The sequence below is a fragment of the Cheilinus undulatus genome, linkage group 10 (genome assembly GCF_018320785.1).
Source record: "Cheilinus undulatus linkage group 10, ASM1832078v1, whole genome shotgun sequence".
Lineage (NCBI taxonomy): Eukaryota > Metazoa > Chordata > Actinopteri > Labriformes > Labridae > Cheilinus > Cheilinus undulatus.
The window spans coordinates 6,671,115-6,691,467 of NC_054874.1; the positions used below are offsets into that span (position 1 = coordinate 6,671,115).

A 20,353-nucleotide genomic window follows, 5' to 3' on the forward strand; every position below is an offset into this window, starting at 1 on the left:
GGCCCACTGTGAACCCTGAACATTTTGAATAAAGCCCCAGATGTGAAACAACTGTCTCCTTCTCTGCTCCTCTCTCAGCTCCACTTGACTCAGCCTGTCTTTGGAGACACTCAGTGTTCTTTACAATGAAAAAAAGTGTGTATAGGTCACGGCTAAAATGAGTTTGGAAATATCAGCTTATTGGATACAGGAAAAATCCAATATCAGGCATCCTCATTTTACCTGTGTTAAAATTCAATAGACACTGGGAAAAAATGGTTTCCATGCATGTTGAGAAACTGATTTAAGGAAGATTTGGAGGGGTCTCTTATATTTTGTTTTGTTTTTTCAATTGTTGTTATATCACCCTCAGTGTTTTTCCAGGGATTGGTCTTTCAGATTTGGTTAAAGTAGTAAAAATATCATACAGGTGTTGATTTACCGGACATATAAAAATCAGATTAGGGTACAGTAAAGAGAAATAATATCACATTATATGGAATTACCCTCGATTTAAAGGACACAGTTTAAAGAGTGCATTCAGCTGCTATTATATAATTTAAGTGCTTCTCATACTAATGCAACGTTTGCTCTTCTCAGCTTCAACCTGCCGCCCCTTGATCATCTCCTCCACCCTCAGGCCCTCCTGACTCATCTCCACTGTGTCTCCCTGTGGTATCCACGGTCAGTGTGCTTTGTATATTGCTGATGTCTGTGTTTACTAGACTTACACGCAGTGTTAGACAGAGATGTCACCTACAGACACATGCATACCTGAACACACAAAGAAAGCTTCACAGAAACACTGGAGCAGAAGGATTAAAGTCTTCAGGGTTTGTCTTTGATAAACAGTTCAGAGGAGATAATTAGTTGATAAGACATCACTTTGATTTACTGTGGGGACTTGACTGCAACTATTGCCTGTAAGCTGAGGCTCACACACAAGCTTTGTATTAGCATATGTTGAATTTTTAATCAATTAACATCCTGAAGGAGAAATGGAAAAGTGCAGAGTCGCTCCAGTGAGGATGTAGGGGCAAGGACAATTCACTGATATTTGCATACGGCTCATGTTTGTACTCTCCTGCACACTTCTTACGTGTTCTCTTACACGGCTGCCGGAAAAACTGCTGTCTGCCGCCTCTGAAGTAATTAGTAGCTCTGACCACTCAGACAGCTGGCCAATTAAATGTGCTTGTGGCTGCTGCTGCTGCTTGATGTGTGTTGGGTTTTCACACAGAGGTGTAGATGGGAGAGACTAACTCATCTCTCGGTAGTGTGGGGGAGAGATGCCAGGAAAGCTTGGCTGTGTCTGAGAGTGCTGTGTGCATCTCCACTGGCTGTGTGAGCAGATAAGGAAGGAGGCAGAGGCAGAGCTGCTGATTCTGGGTTTTATTCCACAAACCCCCACCCGCCTTCTCCTGGTCTGTCTTTCTCTGTGCAGCTGCAGGTCTTGGAGCTGACCTGCATTAAGACATCAGAAACTGCCTGACGGGCTAATAGGAACAGTTTTCTGCAGCATCTTCAAAAGCTTGTTCAACTGGGCAGCTTTGGCAGTGATTTGAGGAAATCTGCTATTATGGTTTAAATGGAGTTCACCTCATCTGTGTTGGCAGATTAGAAATGAATGGACATCACCAGCATGCTTCATCCCAAACTGATGTCTGTAGAGCCCCTTTCATGCAAGAGCTTCTGACATTTTCCAGCCAATTTTAGGACATTCAAGTCCTGAATTCTTCTGGAACTGTTGCACATGTTCCACACAGCAGAAGATTGTCAATTCTGGATGCACTTTTACAACTGGAAGTACAGTACTTTGGCATGGTGAGGGGGGTTAGAACCTGGGTTATTATGCAAGCAGGGAGATCTTTTGTAATGGTGACTGTTTCTAGGTTTTTAGGGCCCTTATTTCCTCATGTCTTTAGATCACTCTAAAGCACCAATGTGAACTTTTTTCTGCACCCTTTCATAATCATGATCAAAACTTATGGCCTTTTTCTATTTTAGATTTGTTTTCTTTAACTTAATTACACATACATGGACTTAAACAGATATTTATTCCATATATCAGCGCTTCATACTTAACATTGGAACTAATAATGTGGCATTTAGTTCATTTGTTGTTTTGTTGTGAAATACAATATTTAAATGAGGTTAAATCTGTGGCATGTGATGTTACAGTGATTAATCTGCATTATTTTTGATTATTGCACTCTTGATTTTGATAAATAGAGGACTTAAAGCGAAGTTTTATGCAGTGGATGCTTTAGGATGAGCAGCCTTATAACAAACGTGATGGGGAGTGGTTAAAAAGATCGTAGCTGTCCTGCCTGAACCACACTGAATTAAGACAGCTTACATTTCCATTTTAAGTTCAACTTGAGATGTCATGCTTCAATCTGCAGCAGACTTTTTCCTCTCTTTTTATCCGTAGAGCCTGTATCAGACAACACTTGAGCTGCTTCAGCCACAACAAGATGAGAGTGGTTTTTATCTGAGAATTATCTCATACAATGGTTGTATAGGATTAAAAATGCAGATGTGGTTGACAAATTAAGGCAAGAGGCCTGCCTTGGTGTAGTCTCTGTCTGAAATATGTCTACACAGCAGAGAGGAGTGGATATCCTCTTTCCCTCAGCAAACTTCAAGCTACTGCTAGCTTGTTGAGGATGTTGCCAGTGGGCAGAAATTGTCAACAAGCTTGCGGGGGGATTTCAAAATAAAAGCATAGCATGAAAGTAACTGTATGAAAGGATGTTTTGACTTCCTATTGATCTGATTGGCTAATGAATCAACCAATTGATGTGTCGGTATACGCTGATGGATCATTACAGCCCTGTTGCTTAAGAGTAATTTTACACACATGATATTCTAAAGTTGTTATTTTCGTAGCTTTTTAGCATTTATCCTCACAATTTCAATGCAGATTTCAACATTTGATGAAGTCTTTTAACTCACACAGCTTAATACTAAGTTTGGGGATTTTACCACAGCTGCCTCAAGTAGACTGGGATGGTTTACCTGCAGCAGCAACGGCAACAGCAGCAGCAGACAACTTGACAGAGTGTTTTTCTGAAAGTTGAAGTTACAGCATTTGTGCTGAAACTTTTAATTCACAATGGTTATATGCTTAACTGGCTGGCAGTTCAAGTATAAGTATGCTCAGATGCACAGATAATCAGATCAGTGACTGGACTAGCCTTAAAACTCTTCTCAGCTCTAATGCATTGACTCAGACATTTATCAGGTAGATGACAAGAAAAAAGTCCTCTTAAATTTGGGATGAGTGTGGCATATATCAAGTGTAAAGAAGTATTTTTGACTAGAACTTGAAAAAACTTATCCAGGTTTGAGTTTTTTCAGTAAGTATTGCATATATGATCACAGCTTTTCTCTGTCACTAAATGAATGAAAAACTTGAGCCAACACACCCAAATATTCGAGCTATATCACCTTTCATTCTTTGCGTGACTTTTCAATCCACTTAACTAAAGGAGTATAGTACTGGGAAAGAAAAAACTTCTAATGAAGTTCTTCTAAATTAAGTAAATTCAGTTGAAACCCTCCTAGATGAATCTCTCTTTCACTGTACCCATTTAGATCTGAGTGTTGTCTGCCCTCTGATGCTGATGGGAAAATAGCTTTGGTTTGGAGTGGTCTAGCCAGTGGGCATCTGACAGTGATTTGCTGATCCTGTGCAATTGCATGATGGCTCTCATCCTCTTAGGCCACAGGGAACTAAAAGCTGGCCAATCACTGCCCCTCAGCACTCTGCTGTTGGCAATTATAGGTCAGTGTATGTCATGACATTATTGTCCTCTCTCTGAATGGCTTGGTACCGGCTCCTGATGCAATTACTTATATTTTTTTCTTTGCTATTAAAAGTAGAAGCTCAGAAATGGCATGATGACCAAAGTTTTCTGAGTCACTGTGGTGATATTTCAACCACCATATACTTGAGAATACTGGGAGTAAAGCCTCCATTAGCCAGGGGTGGGAATAAGGAGACCTATAGAACACCTCGCTTGCTAAAGATCGAAGTGTGTTTGACTGCAAGCATTGTTGAACATTTGACAAACTGATCATTTCCCATTTGATTAATTTCGATCACCCAAATGTGTAACCTGGCATGCCAGATGGATGTGTGAAACACATCCATCTGGTAAACCACTCATAGACAGTGATTGGGAAAGGGTAGAGCCTTTGAAAAAAAACTTGGAGTGTGATTGGATGAACGTTCTGTCTGTCATATCTTCACAAGCCAATCAGAGAAACAAAACAAACTACCAAGCTGCACCCCTGCCGAAGGAGTAAACTCCATAGAGGACTGCATAATGCGAACCATGGCAACTGTAGACATGTCAGTACACAACGTTTGTCGTTTCTGAAAAGAAGACAACTCACTGCTGTTCTTTGTTCTTCTTTTAACGAAGAAATGTTGTCAAGTTCTGATAAAACTGACGCTACCACGCTAAGCTCTTTTGCCATAATTGCACCGGCCTCTTGTTGCTGCTTGCTTACATCATTACTCCGCTGTGGCCAAAAGTGCTGCCCCTCGTCGCTGATTGGTCCTGTCACTTTCTAACCGGGCTCAAACGGTTCAGACAGGAGCTTTGCAAGAGGGATTCGCCAGTGAGAAACACGGAAATGGGCGTATCCATCTGCTTTGTAACGTTACCAAATGTGCAGATGGCTTAAAAATGGGCATTCTAACAGCAAAAAAACATACTGTCTTACCCGAATTCTTTCTCAAGTAATAATTAGTGGTTTTTGTTATGAGCAGCGACATAAACAATATCTGTTCCAAAATACAGGATTAACTCATACTACACCATCATCTGATTCAGTGGTTCTTAAATGGTGTGGCGAGGCACACTGGAGTGCCTTAAGGCAAGTCTAAGTGTTCCATGGGAGTTTTTTACTATTACTACAACTATACAAAAAAATTAAGATATTGTAACATGTTTGTTACAATACGAGGCAGTATCGTGCGACATAATGTTGCACCTTCAAGAAAACTCATCCATGCTACGAGTTATTTTACCTCACCACACCAGAGAGTCGCAGAGAGAGAGAGTTGCAGTTGTGCACGAGGCACACAGCTGAAGTCACAACTTGAAGACCTACTCACCCCTTGGAGGCTTCAAACTTGAGTCGGCAGACTTGAGATTTTACGAAGTCCCATTGTCAATGATGTTACATTCGAGTATCATTTAGCTTAATAATTCCTCCCGTAGATACTGTAGTTTCCTTTGGTTGCTTAACAAGCCAATACATGTCTGCATTAACGTAGTGGTCTGATATGAGGCAGATGGATAGACAGTGAGGATGGAGAGAGATGAGGAGAGAACCGTTACAGTCAGGAGTAAAACACAATGCAGCATCAAACTGCATGGACTGTTACGGACTGTGATCGTAAAGAAAATTTAGGTAACAGGTTTACTTTTAACTATTTAACTTTATGTTACTTTCTTATTAAGTTACTATCGCTCTCTGTTTGAGAGAAAAGTTTTCTTCATTTACATTATAAACATCAGTTAGGATGTGATTATACACATGGATGTATCCTAAAATGTTGGAAATATCTGACTGTTACACTGGTTATAATTATTTTATATTACGGTTATCCAAACAACGGCTTTATTTTTCAATAAATTTAAGGTTATTTCTATTTAATTAGTGAAGATTTTATTCATTTACATAAACAGGACACTCTTTTTATGGTAAAATTCGTAGGAAGGTTAAAAACAGATTTCCAAAAAATTGAAACAAATAAAACGGAATTTGGAAAAAAATTAAACTGAATTTGGAAAAAATAAAACAGATTTCATAGGGCCTTATATTACCTGCCCACTGAGCTGTGTGTGAGTTTTTAAAGTGAAATGAGATATGAAAGAGAAGTGGTGGACTTGTATACATCAGCGTTGATGAACGGGGACACTGATGTAGTGACAGGACAATAAAGCATGAGATTAATGTGATGAAACAAATGATGCACTGATTGTGGGCCATAATTAATCACAAATGATGCATTAATGCTGACAGCCCTGGAAAATTTACAATTTGCATTTTTACTATCAGAAAATGAAAATTAAAGGCTCATATATAGAAATATTCATTAGAGATCATTGATTTGGGTAAGGTAGGGCAGATGTGGATGTTTGACACAACAATGGCTGATACAGATACTGTTCTACTAATGCTGTAATTTTTTCAAAATTTCTTTTTGTATAAAATTCATGCCAGCTTTTACCCTCTGTCTTCAGTAACTCAAAAAAACAAACAATGGTTGCTTTTTATTTTTGCCTTAATAATTAGCCTATATTAGATGATAAAGCAAAAACTCATAGAAAAGCTGTGTTTTTACCTGAGTATGTGTGGATCAGCCCTGACTTTGAGCATCGGTGCTACTCCTGAACTTGCACTACACATGAACTAACACAGAGCTGTTGCAGCAGCTGGCTACTATTCACAACTTCATTGTCTAATTTTGTCCCCTACATGATTCTCTGAGCACTGATTTGTTAAGTGTTTTTTATACAAACATAGTGACTAAAAATTAGCTTTCTAAATATTTTTAGCATTCTCAGACAAAAACATCCTTCATCTCTCAGCAGACTTTGAGCTTCCTGACAGATGAGGGAAATACCTTGAGGGCAGTGAAGTGGCTCTTGTTGTTGTCTGTCTTTGTGTGAGTGTTTGCGTCTTTGAGTGTCTGCATGGAATAGAGGGTTTGGACCGTTAACGCCTTTTGTGGTTTCATGTCAGCCCAGGGAGCAAAGTGACGCCTTCCTGACAGGGTCAGCTCAGCCCCTCAGAGACACGGCCTCTTAACCGGGCCTAACAAGATAATAACACCACACGGACCTCTGGATCAGCAGCAGATTGTTTCTTCAAATGCTTTGGGTTGGGGGGAGAAGGGGAGTGGGCTTAACTGACGTGACCTTGAATGGATCTCATCAAAGTCCAGGCCCTGATATCAGATAATCTGAGCCATGCAAACAGAAGATAAACATGTTGGGTTGGTTAACACTCTTCCGATCTGCTTACTCACCTACCATCTCAGAAAATGTGTAAGTAGTGTGGTTAAAGATAGGGCTGCCAAGAACCGCTCAAGGAAAACTTGATGCTTTGGATTTATGTTGAAAGCTGTTTACATCCTATGTAGTTAAAAATATATCGTGTAGGAAGGCATGAGGAAGTTTTAATGTTACAAGCATCCAAACAATAGAGCACATTCCTGCAGTAATTGCTCAATAAAAAGTTAAAGCTCTCCAAAACATGACAGCCCCGAACAATGCCTTTAGAGAGCTTTAAACGCCACATAAAGTATAAAAGGTTTCTGTTTACCACCCATTATGTGACAGTTACTTCACTAAAGTCAGTTAAAGTAGCCACTCCTCCTCACAGCACCTTCATGCTCGTGTAACCACCATCAAGAAAGAATGGCAGGGATGCATGCCAGCATTTCTCAGTGTAATAGGAGAGGAAGTGTCCTCTTGGCCTCAAAAGAGGACACTTGAGGAGCGGCTTAGGGAAGTTAACAGTTTATATCCTCAGCCCATCCGTCATCAATGAGTAACGTTGTAATGATGGGAAAGTTATGACCCTCATTACATTAGCCCACGGGCCGGTGCACTTGCTTTGTTCTTGTCCTGTGAGCTAAAGCCAATGTGGCTAAGCTGCACAGCGTATAAAGTAATCCTGAAGGAAGTTTTGGCTCATTGACAACGGACACAAGTTCAGAGAAAGGTGCAAACTAGCTTTTGTCTTTCTTTTTCTTTGTGATGTTTGAGCAAGAGTTAAAAATTACAGAAAAACTCATGTGCAGTCAAAAGAAAACTCTCGCAGCAACGTTTTGGTATAAGTCATCCCTGTCCCCAGTTTTGCGTACCAGCTCCCCCTGTCCTTGGGTTGTGCTTGCTTTGTTTTTATGACCACTCCAGTGATCCTTTGCTTCTGCAGAGCTGCTGTTGTTAACACAGCTGTGGTACATTATAGACCAATGTTGTTGCCTCTTACCTGGCTCCAGGCTCTGTTTGCCAGGACTTGGTGTTCACTTCATATGCATGGGTAGATTTTTGCATGAACTTTCTCTAACAAACAAACTTAACCAGGGACATGATTGTGACACTCAATGCCATGAAACATAGAATGTCCTTTGTCTATGGTCACCCTGCTACGAATCATCCATTAGATATAAAGAAAGGATCATTTTTCCCCTCTGATACAACAAAAAAATAAACAAAACTGGGGATTTTGACTTCATGCTCTTTCTGTCAACAATAAACAAAAGATGCTTGTGTAAAGATCTGTCCTTTAGAGATGAATAAGTTTAACCGATTGAACAATTAAACACCCAGTCCTTTTTGGCAACCAGTGCCAGAATTTCTCGTTGGTTAACCGGATTCCTAAAATCTTTGTCACTTCTTCTTAAATGTAAATAACATTGAAATAAGCACTGATAGCATCTGTTATGAACAGCTCAGTTTAAGGCCAGACACACACTAGACGATTTTTAAATCTGAAACAGTTTTGTAAACATCGGAGACCACAGACATAATGACAATTTCAAACGATTTTACATATTTAATTCTCTGAACGTATACACAAGATGACTCAGCCAGACTGTCGGATCACTGGAGACCACACACCGACCTGCCAATGACCTCGGTGAATATGTGATTTCAGAAAAAAACAAACACGGATGTCTGTCCGTATCCTCTTGCTGTTCCTCCACCACAGGCTGCCCTGGCATGTGTCACAAAAATCGTAACACAAGGGAAAGACTCAGGATGAAATCCTGGCAGGAATGAAGCTACAGTTAGGTTTTATATTTGTGGGCAGTAAAAGTATATATGAACCCGCTAGTGACACTACCCTCTCTTCTCGCTCTCATTGGTTGTTGTGGGTACTTCGTCAGAGGCACTACAACCTAGAATCCTAAATATCAAACTTGTTTGTTATTTATGATTTGGGGTCTTTTAGGCTACGACGCAACTTGTAGTGGCAAAAAAATCAAGCTGACACCACACACTTGTGCATTATTCAGACAAATAGCTGTTTGTGATGAGGCTCCACTATTGTCAGGGGAGGCAAATCTTGCCTCAAATCGGACTTGAAATACTGTAGTGTGTGGCTGGCTTAAGACTATTTTGATGTAGAAAATGGGGATAAAGTTCTACAAGATGTAAAATACACTACTTTGCAGAAAGTCAAGGCATGTTTGGGCCAAAATTTGAGGCTGAATTAAGGCATAGACATCGCAAGAAGCTTCTGTGGTTAGCTGTTAGCTACTTGCTAAGTCCATTACAGTTGCCATTTCTTTCCAGCTCCCTCCCTCGTCAGTTTGTCTATTGTATTTTTTATAGTACACATTGTTAAACACTCATTTGTTGCCACAAAACAACAAGTTGCTCCTCTATTTCTCACTTCTATCGTCTACAACACTGCCGTTTACTATTGTTGCAATGACTATGTCCTCTGTATCCAATCACAAGTCAGCTCATGTGTGACTGGCTGTCCTCAGTGCTCATCACACACCACAGGATTTCTGGATGTAAATATTGAATGTTTACATTTACAATCTTGGGTCGGAGTGCCTCTGATCAGAGAGGGAAAAATTCACTCTAAACACACCACACATTGCAGGATAATCTTGCAAGATAATCTTAAGAACCATCTGATAATCGGGCCTTTGCTGGCTTTGGTCGGAGGGGAGGATTCAGCCTGACAATCGGCACGATTATTGTATAGTGTGTGGCCCGCTTAAGCTTGTAGGAGACTCAAAAAGGCAGCCAAAACTTTGTTAAATGCACAAAAGCCTTCTTTAGAACCAGCATGTGATTTTTTTACAGTGCCAAAAGGGTATTACTGCAGAGCATTTGCTGGGAGTGCAGTTGTTTCATCTTTTTGTAGCATGTTCACTTCTTTGCAGCATGTTGTTATTAATGTGGTTGTTTTGTCTTTTGCAGTTTGCTTTTAGGTAAGCATCTTTTTTAAATTTGCAGCCTGTTTGTCCCAGTGGAAAGCATTGGACTGTTTTGGACTGTGGTTGCCTGTGCTGACCTATTCAATATCCATCAAGGGACATTATAGAAACATAGCAGACTTTAGCTTGCACTGTTTTTACCTGGGCTTCATTCTAAGGTAATGAAAAAGAAAGATTATAGATTTATATACAAAATAAATTTGCACTGATATTGTTTTATATTTGAAGCTTGAAAATTGTTATTACATGAAGCAATATAAACACTCTAATTTTTTTTTCAGTTACACAGCAGTGGTGAAAGACAGGAATGTACAATACTTTCTTGGCTCAAACACTGCTTACACACCTTTTCAATTATCTACTTGTTGCCACACAGCTACAGGAAAAACATTGATAAAAATAATGAAAAAGTAATCAAAACTTTTTGCAACACCTGCTCCTTACATGTGTGCTCAATTTGCAATCACAGCTTGCCGATTCTGTATAATTTTAGTGTGTGGAGTCCAGGTGGTTGAGCGACAGCAGTGAGCTGGATAATATCCATCACTGTGGGTTTGTCGGTGGCTCTGTGGGCTTTGTTGGTGGTATTGTGTGAGCGCCAACTGCAGTAAAGCTTTTTATGATGTGGCAGGGTTTGATTTTTGGAGTCTGTGCCAAAAGCAGTCCAGATGTTACTGATATGGTCTGTTTCTTCTGGTATTCACATGTGTATATATATACATACAAGCACCACAAGCACATACTTTCAATCTGTAAACCCTTATGTTTTCCTGTATTGAAGGGATGATGTCAGTAATTTCAAGACTCTCATCAGAGTTTGCTGAAATTCATTATCCTCAGTACTTGCTCATGATTGAGGAAGTTTATTTTTTCACAACAAACCCAGTTTACCCTCTGCTGTCTCCCAGTGATGTCCTGGTGACACACATACCACCAGTGACAGTGAACAGGGCTGGAGTCGCTCTCACAGACGGACCTTGAACTCTTTAAAGGGACGTCTGGCCTGTGCCATTTTGCCCCACCACCGACTCACGCTGCCTGGCCACAAACTGTAACTCTATAGCCTCATTGTCACGCTCCATATCCTCCCAGTGACCCCGAGCCCAATTATACAGCTGACCCAGGCTTGATGATATAACCTTGGGTGTCTTTTGGGGAGCTGCGAGGGCTCAGGGGTGCACTCCTTGTCTATCATGACATGTCAGCTCAGTGCGTTAACCAGACACTTCCCTGAGTGGTCCCTGTGGGGGTTTGGGAGGAAGAGTGGCTCCCATGCAAGACTGTGCATTTCAACAACATTGCTTCACAGTGACTCCCTTAGATAAACAACATAATGAGAATGTAGCATGTCTAAAGTTTCAGACATGTAATTTTCTGGATAATCTTCTTATGTCTTACCAAAGCAAAACACAAGAATTTGCACATTTTTAATCTAAGGCTGAGAGAAGAAGATGCCCATTAATTCACATACAACCCCAATTCCCAAAAAGTTGGGGTGCTGTGTAAAAATGGAAATAAAAACAGAATGCAATGATTTGCAAATGTCACTAACACAGTTGGAAATTTGCCGCAGTGTATTTCAAAAAAGGTGGGACAGGGCTGCGCTAACCATTGTATAACATCGCCTCTTCCTTTAACAGCTGTCCAAACATTTTGCTGGAATGTGAATGTTATCCCATTTTTGTCTGATGTTGGATTCAGTGCCACCTGAAGGCCTGAAGATTACAAGCATCCAATACTGACATTTGACCTTGTCCCTTACACACAAAGATGTTCCTTTTATACCCAGTCATATTAATGACCTGTTGCCAAGTAACCTAACTAGCCCAAAACCATCCCAAAACCAAGCCCAACGCTGAAATTCAACTTAAGCCATTAAAACCTATTGCTTGTGCGCATGCAGGCGTGCTGCTTCTGTATTTCTATGCCAGTGTGGCACAGTGGATCTTTGGTTGTGTGCCATGTTCTATGTTTTCCCGCTTCTCTGCTGGTTAATTTAGTTGTATTTGAGGCTAAATAAAGTTGATTATTCTGCTTTGGATATTAAGTACACATACATAAGACATCAAAAATTGGTCCGGTCAAACCGCAGACAAAAATATCTACTCGCAGCAGTATATGAAAAGTAGCCCAATTCCACTGGAAAACTGTGGACCTGGCAACCCTGGAGACACAGGACAGGAGACAGGAAGTGGCACAATACGCTCACTGTACATCAGCATGTCAGCCATATCGGTGGATAGGGACCTGAGGGATGAAGCGTAAAAACTGCAATTTTGGAGTTTTATAAAAAATCTTTACATTTTTATGATGTTGCCACGCTTCCAGTTTCAACTCAGTGTACCTGAGAAGTCCTCTGAGAGGTATGAATGAGATGAGGGAGGTTTGCAAATGGAGACATACAGACATACAGACAGCTCTCCAATTATAGTAGTAAGATTAGTTGCAAAATGCTTTTCCCACTTTCTCATTAGTAACACTTACTTTTCCAGCCTTCTGCTGCCCTGTCCCTACTTTTTTTTTAAATATATTGCTGCCATCAAGTTCAGAATTAGTTAATATTTTTCATGAATTTGTAAAACGTCTCAGTTTCAACAACTGATACTTTATTGTTAGTAAAATATGCATTAGAGATTTGAAAATGATTGCATCGTTTTTGTTTACAATTTTCACAGCAACCCAACTTTTTGGGAATTGTGGTTGTATATAAATGTGGGTTTGTGTTCATTTACATCCACAATTCCTTTTTGACTATGCAGCAGTTGAGCCTCTTTTGTGCACAGATATGACATGTATATATGCACTCTGAATATCAGTCCATCTAGACATATCCGTAGTCTCCATGCATGCTCAGCAGCTGTGATGCATTAATGTGCAGCTTGCTTAGTATGCACTATAAGCTCTGGAAAAGGCTACCTGTCACAAGTGAAGGGTTCCTTAATGGACGAAGAGTTGATTTACATTTCCAAAGGCGTATGCATGCTGAATTTCTGCACAAGATTGAGCTGAAGGTAAAGGTTAATGTTTGTGGCGGGCAGGTAAACATGTTGTTTTTCAGTCTTTTGCAGAGTTTCACTCCAGCTTCAGCTATGCAAATTTAAAATTCACAAATGGCTTGCTTGAAAAAAGACTGGAAAAAAAAAAATTCAAAACAAGTAAATCCCCAGTAGGTGAGCACTTCTCTTGAGTCATGAGGAGTCTGATTTCATGTGATTGGAGGCATCCCATTTAAACAAATATGAGTCTTCCTGTTGATTTCAGAGGGCCTCTCTGCAGTGAGCATAGATGATGACAAATGTTTCTGCCAAGTGTAGTTTTACTGAACGACAACCTTTAATTTCACTCCACTGTAATAGAGTGCAGTGTGTAGGACTTTGGGTTTTACTTGGGTCTGTTTCAGTATCTTAATGATGACTGCTGGATCTAAAATATAAACCAAACTTACATTTTTGGCTCCATCGTTTTAATGTCGGTTTTCAGCGGGTTCACCACTTTGATTTAGATGGAAATTACCCAACAACTGTTAGGCTGAATGACATGAACTCATGTAAAGAAATTCATGTTTTCTATAGGATGAAGCCTTTTGATTTTTATGAACTCATAACTAAATCCAAAAGCTGCTCGACTTCAACTGATCAATAATTATTGCTAACAACACCCCCATATTTTTCTTTAAAGGTTTATTTCTGGGCTTTTGTTATGTCTTTAGTAGAGACACAAGGCCAGAATTCTACCTGGGCTGTCCATTTGAACCCTTAGAGCTCATACGGCATGGATCTGTTCCACAAGCACACTCCTTTTTAATTGTTTGGTAACTTTTGAACCATAAGTCGTAGGCACTAACTTGTATTTTAATCTGAAAGCTCTCTGCTGTGTCTTTCTAACGATGTTCTCCATGTGTTCATAGCTTTTACAGAAAGTTTTCTAGTGAGCCTGGTACTTGGCTGGCTGGCTTTTTGGGGTCTTTAAAGATTGAATCCACACCAGTAACTCTGATTTTGAACATATTTTTATCCGTTTTTAATCCATTTTTTTTAATTGTTGTGCACAGACTTATAAACTGAAGGAGGGTCGTAGTGGGTGGCTGTTCAGCATGAGTCTGGTTCAGCCTGAGGTTTCTGTCCTGTAAAAGGCATTTTCTATTTTGCTTTGGCTACTTTTCTGAATGTTGCCGAGTGCTGTTCTCATGATGGATTGATATCAGGTTTTCGTAAAAAAATGCAACAAAGAAAGAGACCAACTCTTTTTGTAAAATAACCCAAATGAATTAATCCCTGCAAGCTAGTTCAGGAAGACAACCACTGATTTCATGATTGATAAGCGCCATTAGCCAGTCACCTGACAAACATCCTCCCTATTGGCTGTCTGTTTGAGCTGAAATATTCTTGCCTCTCTCTGGTCTGCGATTGACGGCTCTGTCCTGCATCAGTAGTGCCGTCTTGCTTTCAACCCTTCCCACCACCCTAGCATTCACCTGTAGAGGATATAAGATCCTATGTCATACTCCTCAAATTCTGCATGTAAATCTGCAAAATGAGGAGTGATGAGGTCAGAGCCAAAACATCAAAACACAAGCTATGTTCTATGTCTAATATAAACATTTAAAACCATTATGAATGTGATTCATTTGATGGAAACATCATTTTCACTTCTGCTTTTACCTCTGCTCTTAATTGCCATGACAACAAAATCATGCACAGACATTCTAGTTCCCCAAAGGACCTTTCTGACTTTGATCATCCCCTTAAGGAGCACAATGAGTTTAACATCCATGTTTGTTGGAATGTTTTTACAAGCACTGGATCGATTAACATGGGAATAGGAGCAGACATTTATTTTTGTTTGAGTATGACTTACAAAAACGGTGATAACTTTAACTCTTACCATCCGCACCAGGTTGACAGATTTTATGTTTACTACAGCTAATTAGCAAACATTTGGATGGTTTAAGGGCTGAACAATTTGGACAAACAATCTTATTTGATTTTTTTTTCCCAGTATTGTTATTGCGATTTAACAAGCAATTAATTTTTGAGTTTTCCCATCTTCTGTATTATTCAACTAATACAAGCAGTAAATTATTTGTTTTTGTAATTAACACAATATGAGATTGTTTAAACTAGAGCTAAACTACTTGGAAAAATTTCTGTGATTATTTTGACTCGTATTTCAAATTTGACACAACTTGTTATACCTGAGGGAATGATTTTTTTTTATGTCTTGCTTAATTTGATAGAGAAAAACCTTAACAAAAACAAGGAAATTAACATTTTTAAGATTTTAAACTATTAGAGAATTGACTTGTTGCTGTTGTTTTAATGATGTGAAGGTCCTATAATCCCTGCTGCATTGTATTTTAACACATATTTTAGTAAAAAAAAAAAATCAAATTCTGTGATTTGAAAAATGCAGCCAGACATATTGCGAAATAATCTAAATTTACATTAATTGCTCAGCATTAAATGACATTAATTGAATAATTACGGGATGTAATTATGATTATCAGAAGCAAAAACAAAGAACTGACAACCCTAAACACAACCTTAAAGTGTCACTGCATGACTTTTAGTCTCATTCATGCAAGAAAAGGGACTGGAGAGCTTCTTGAAACTGGTAAACTGGTGCTGGTAAAAAACACTGCACTTTGATGACGATCATGAAGAAATCAAGGAAAAATGGCAAAGAATCCATGGTAAGTTTCTGAAGTCAGTGATTTTAACCATGCTCAACTGTAAGAGCATGCCAGTTAAAAAGAAGCTTTCTTTAACCGTTTTGTGTTTTGGTTTCTTTGGTACAATTTTTGCTCACTTGAGATTATTGTGAAAAATTCTTTCATTTGTCAAAAAACACAGGAAACATTATTTTTTTCTTAAAATAAGATTTTAATATTACTTATTATCATAAAGATATATTTACACACTTTACAGAAATAGAAAATAAAAACACAAAGCTACGCATGAAAGGAAAAAATAAAATAAGTACTCCAAGAGCTAAAGCTTATCTTTTATAAATTAGAAACCAAAAGTTCAAATATGTACACAGTATTTCAACCATTTCTGATACACTTGTTTTATTTATTTATTTATGTCATTTATTTTTGCCCAGTTCAACATCAAAACAGAGACAGGGACTGTACATTTGGCCTGGTGAGTAATATGAGCACACACCATAAACAGAATATAAGTTTCAGGAGTAATACATCGTCTTTTAAATGGTTTTCTGCTTCAGACCTAGTAACACTGTTGCGATGGTGTGTAAAACCTACAGACTGCATCTCTCCTCAGATTGTTCTCGGTGGTCTCGAACACGGCGGTTACATGGATGGAGAATGTGTCGCCATCGAGGCAGGAAGGGCCTGTGCTATTCTGGGTGTAGGAAGTCTCATTTTGAGGCTCCTGGATAATGACAGATCTCAGTCATTTCCCGTGGGAGGGTAAATCTAGTTATCCTTTGGATTGCCCAGCTAGTGGAAACATGCGAATGCATTGGATTGAATATCGGCCACTCGATCCTGCAGACACCCACTCTGAAGGCCAACGTGATACAGTTTGAGGAGCTTCACATGGTAGAATCATGGAATGTGTTTCCATTTCCCTATAGAGGGAAACGGTTTGGTTTGGTGTAAATTCAAATTAAATTCTCTGGTAGAGAACTGAATGATAAAAAGAAAGAGAAAAACATGAAAACCTCGTGTGTTTCTGTAACCATTGGTGTGGGTTTGAAAAACAGAGCTCAATAAACTAAGCTAATATTTTAAAACCTGCCCCTAGCATCTCCACCAGTAACACGAATCTGTCTCTCTGCTCATCCCCACTCCTAACACACTCTCAGCCAAATGCAGTTGGACAAAAAGAACTAAACATAAAGGGGGCAAGTTCTGAGAACAGACATTTTTCTACCAGGAAAACATGCTAACAAGTGCATAGGAACATTACTCAGGCCTTGTGATGGTCACAGAGAAGAGGAACTGGAGAGGAAACATTGACAGGATAGGAATTGTTTCTCTTGTGTAAGCCTTGCTGGAAAAGACCATTAAGGAAAATGGTTTTGCTCCCCGAGCATAATGTATTGGTTTACCATTTCAGTTTGAGCCTGGACGTGCTTGTCCTTCCACACCACAAGGCCCATTAACCTGATGTGCAGGGGAGGACTGTGGGCTATCATCTACAAGAAAAGAACGCCTGAAAGCTTTCACGTGTCCACGACATATTGTGCTGCAGACTACTTTTCTATTTTGTTACATCCACAAAAGATACAGCTTTTCACACTGTATTCAAAAAGTAAGCTTTGGACAACCAGCTAGACAAGAATCAGACAAAAAATTGTCACAATACACTGGAAAACCATTCCATATCAAGAGACTCTTGTTTTCAGGGTGTATTTTTCCAGCAGCATAATGGAATTGCAAAAGTGCAGCCTTGCAAACCCATACAGAGAAGTGTTGGAGCAAAGCCACATCTATTTGTTGGGACTTTGTTGACACCAGAGGCTTTGGATCAGTGGGATTTTTGGCTTTTGATTTTTTTTTTTTTGGATTCAACTGATAACCAGACCAAGATTAAAAAGAGTATTTTACATAAACATTGGTTTGCTCTGGTCTCTGAAAGGGCAGCATGGCTGGTGCAGATGGTGAGGATACATTCATGAAGAACAGTGCGGATACAGACGTTGCTCGGCTCCGTTAACAATAACTTCTGAGATAGGGAAATATTGATTTGAACCCCTTTGCCATGACCCAGTCTACTTCCAGCATCCCAACTCCTGCAGCTTTGAACTTCCATCCCCAGCTCATATCTTCCTACTATCATCCCCAATAATACATGAGACATCCTGAGCAAAGCTGTCTCACTCCCAAGGAGCATTAATGAAATCTACATCTCTGTCTGAGAGGGTATGAAAAAATAATGGTGGAACTGAAATTATTACTCTTCACAGTGCCCTAGGATTTAATGCATTTTTAATCAAGCTGATCTTGGCTGGGTGGATTACCACTGTGATTTTAGATGCGCTCTTAATAAAAGCCTCTCATGCTGGGTGTGAGAAGACTCTGCATTTTATTATAATATTTGCATGAGACATGGCGAGAGGGAAGAGGTGTTGGAAATCTGGGTTAACCTGCCAGTTGTTACGTAGTGGACGAGACTGACTCGAAGAAAGAGCGTTTGCTGATTGAAACGCTCAGATTTTCACCTTAAATCTGAACTAGGAAGCTGCTCTGCACACCTAATAAACAACATTGCAAGGTGGCTGCTCTACAGGTTACAGGCCTAATATGTTACGTGGTTACACACTGAATCAGCAGGGGGTGGAGGATTGGAAAAGGGGGGAGGGTGTGGTTTCAGTCTAAGCCAATTTAACAATGAGCTCAGACTAAGTGGCCCCGGCCAGCCTTGGGGAGATCCATCTGAGAAAGATTAACTCCAGGATTTAATGAGTGTAATGATCAAAGCCACGACCACCTGTGCTGTGGATGGGCGGACTAGAAAGGCAACTGTACCCAACATAATGTAGGGAAAGGATCAAGATGAGAGATACATGGCTATATTGATGAATACATATAGGGAGAGTAAAAGATACATTATATGAAAATATGCTCATATAGGCTTTAAATGTATTGTATGTTTGTGTTTTGTTAAATAAATGCACAAAATAGACTGCTCTAGTACAAGCCTCTATCACAGCACCCTGAGAAAAAAGAAATAAAACTACATAAACATAGAAATAAACACAAACAGTAATATATTCCAGTATGATGGAAAGGCATAGCATTTTGTAAGTGAAAGATGTCGGTCAAAGGGTCAAACCAGCCTTCTGCTGAATATTTAAACAGCCAGAGCTCTAGCGGTAGGCTGACTATGGTGGCATATTATCCAAGCTGACGTTTGCTTTGAACTTCTTTTTGGTCTAATTTAACTATCCTCCTCGCTAACGTCGTCTGACGTGGGATTTCTCTTTGCAGAAATTTAAAAAAATGCATAATGTGTCAGTGTATCAAGACTTCAAACAAGAGGTAATGTGTTTCTCCCTAACCTTTGTGTCCCTCGTTCCTGGCAGCATTGTGGAGAAGGTTATTATTTGGCACTTCATTAAAAGGCGAGGCGGCCTGTCGGTGGAGCAGACCGGCCCTGCCTGTTAACAGTCGTGTAGAGCAGCTGCGCACGGCAGCAGTGTGGTGAGAAGGCTGGGGATTGGGGACAGGATTGGGATTGGGATTTTGGGGTCAAAGGACTCATCCAAGGTGGGACATATTACAGTAACCTTGAGCGTGTCGGTAAACCCCCCTCCTAAGGTGTTAATGAGTTCAGAAACACCGGAATAGCTTTGGATTAAAGAATCTCCTAAATGAAGGAATTATTCTGTCACTGAAATAGATTGTTCTGACAACATGTGCTCTCTTTTCAGTCCAGCTTCACTTTGCATGTGGACGTACTGCCATTAGGAGGTACAAGCACCATTAATAATGAGAACAAAGTGATGAGGATAATGTCATTAAAATGTGACGCTTTTTCACTTCCATTTAAACCTTTATTTCCTTTTCAAGTGCAGAAATCCAGAGTTTCATGAGTGAACTTAATATTTGCTCTTGTCAACTAATAAACCTGACCCTGCCCTTCTATTTAATCAGCGCCCTGCCCCGCTAGTAAAGCCTTTAAGTAGCTACACAGCAATGAAACGAGCTGCTGCAGTAACCTTGGATCTGAGAGATGGGAATACCACACTGTGAGGATGGGACAGATGCTTTAAGACTCAGATTGTTTTGACCGGGCACCCTCTCCACCACATGTCATGCAAAGTGTGTGAGACACTCAGGAAGATCGCTATGTTTGGGCTCTATTAAGCAAATGATAGGAAAAATAATAGGAAAAGAAAAACACTTGGGAAGAAGACAGAGATAGATAAGTAGCGAGGGAGTGAAGGAAAGAGAGAGAGAGACAGAGAAATAGAGTCTGATAGCTCGGGCTCCATACCCCCCCTACACACTCCCACCCCCCTTCCCTGCCCCCATTTCCTCCTAGAGCTGAGGGTGAGCGGCTTGTCCTGATTTTTTTTGTGGACAGAGTTGCTTGAAGAACCAGCAGGTGCTATGGACATCACTCTTCAGGCTGGGCGAGCGTAGGCCCTTCGTTGCAAGGCCCCCCAAGGCAAAGGAAGAGCATAGAAATCAGAACCTGGGGGAGGGCGCTCAAAGCAATGCCTGGAACACAAAACAAAAAAATACAGAACAACCATTAGTGTTTTGTTTCCTTAAAGTCCTGCAGACATTTCAATTTTCTCTCCAATAAGGATGCCCCTCAGGAAGCTTTGCAAGAGATTTTTCCTTGTCATAATTTTTCGCTGTCTTGTGCTTCAAAACAGTGAAGAAAAAGGTTTTCCCAAGCATGT

The 20,353-nt window shown here is 40.0% G+C and overlaps 1 protein-coding gene and 1 long non-coding RNA gene across 3 annotated transcripts in view; one reads left to right on the forward strand and one right to left on the reverse strand.

Moving 5' to 3' along the window:
* Positions 1-20,353, forward strand: part of LOC121516416 — a 145,593-nt gene that overhangs the window by 9,326 nt on the left and 115,914 nt on the right. For both annotated transcript variants that reach the window (XR_005992472.1, XR_005992473.1), the window contains exon 3: positions 580-663. This is a non-coding gene — a long non-coding RNA (uncharacterized LOC121516416). The remainder of the gene's footprint in view (positions 1-579; positions 664-20,353) is intronic.
* apln (apelin) overlaps positions 19,970-20,353 on the reverse strand; it is a 31,043-nt gene continuing 30,659 nt past the window's right edge. Inside the window, exon 3 of the mRNA XM_041797703.1 lies at positions 19,970-20,165. The gene's annotated coding sequence lies outside the window, so the exon portion shown is untranslated. The remainder of the gene's footprint in view (positions 20,166-20,353) is intronic.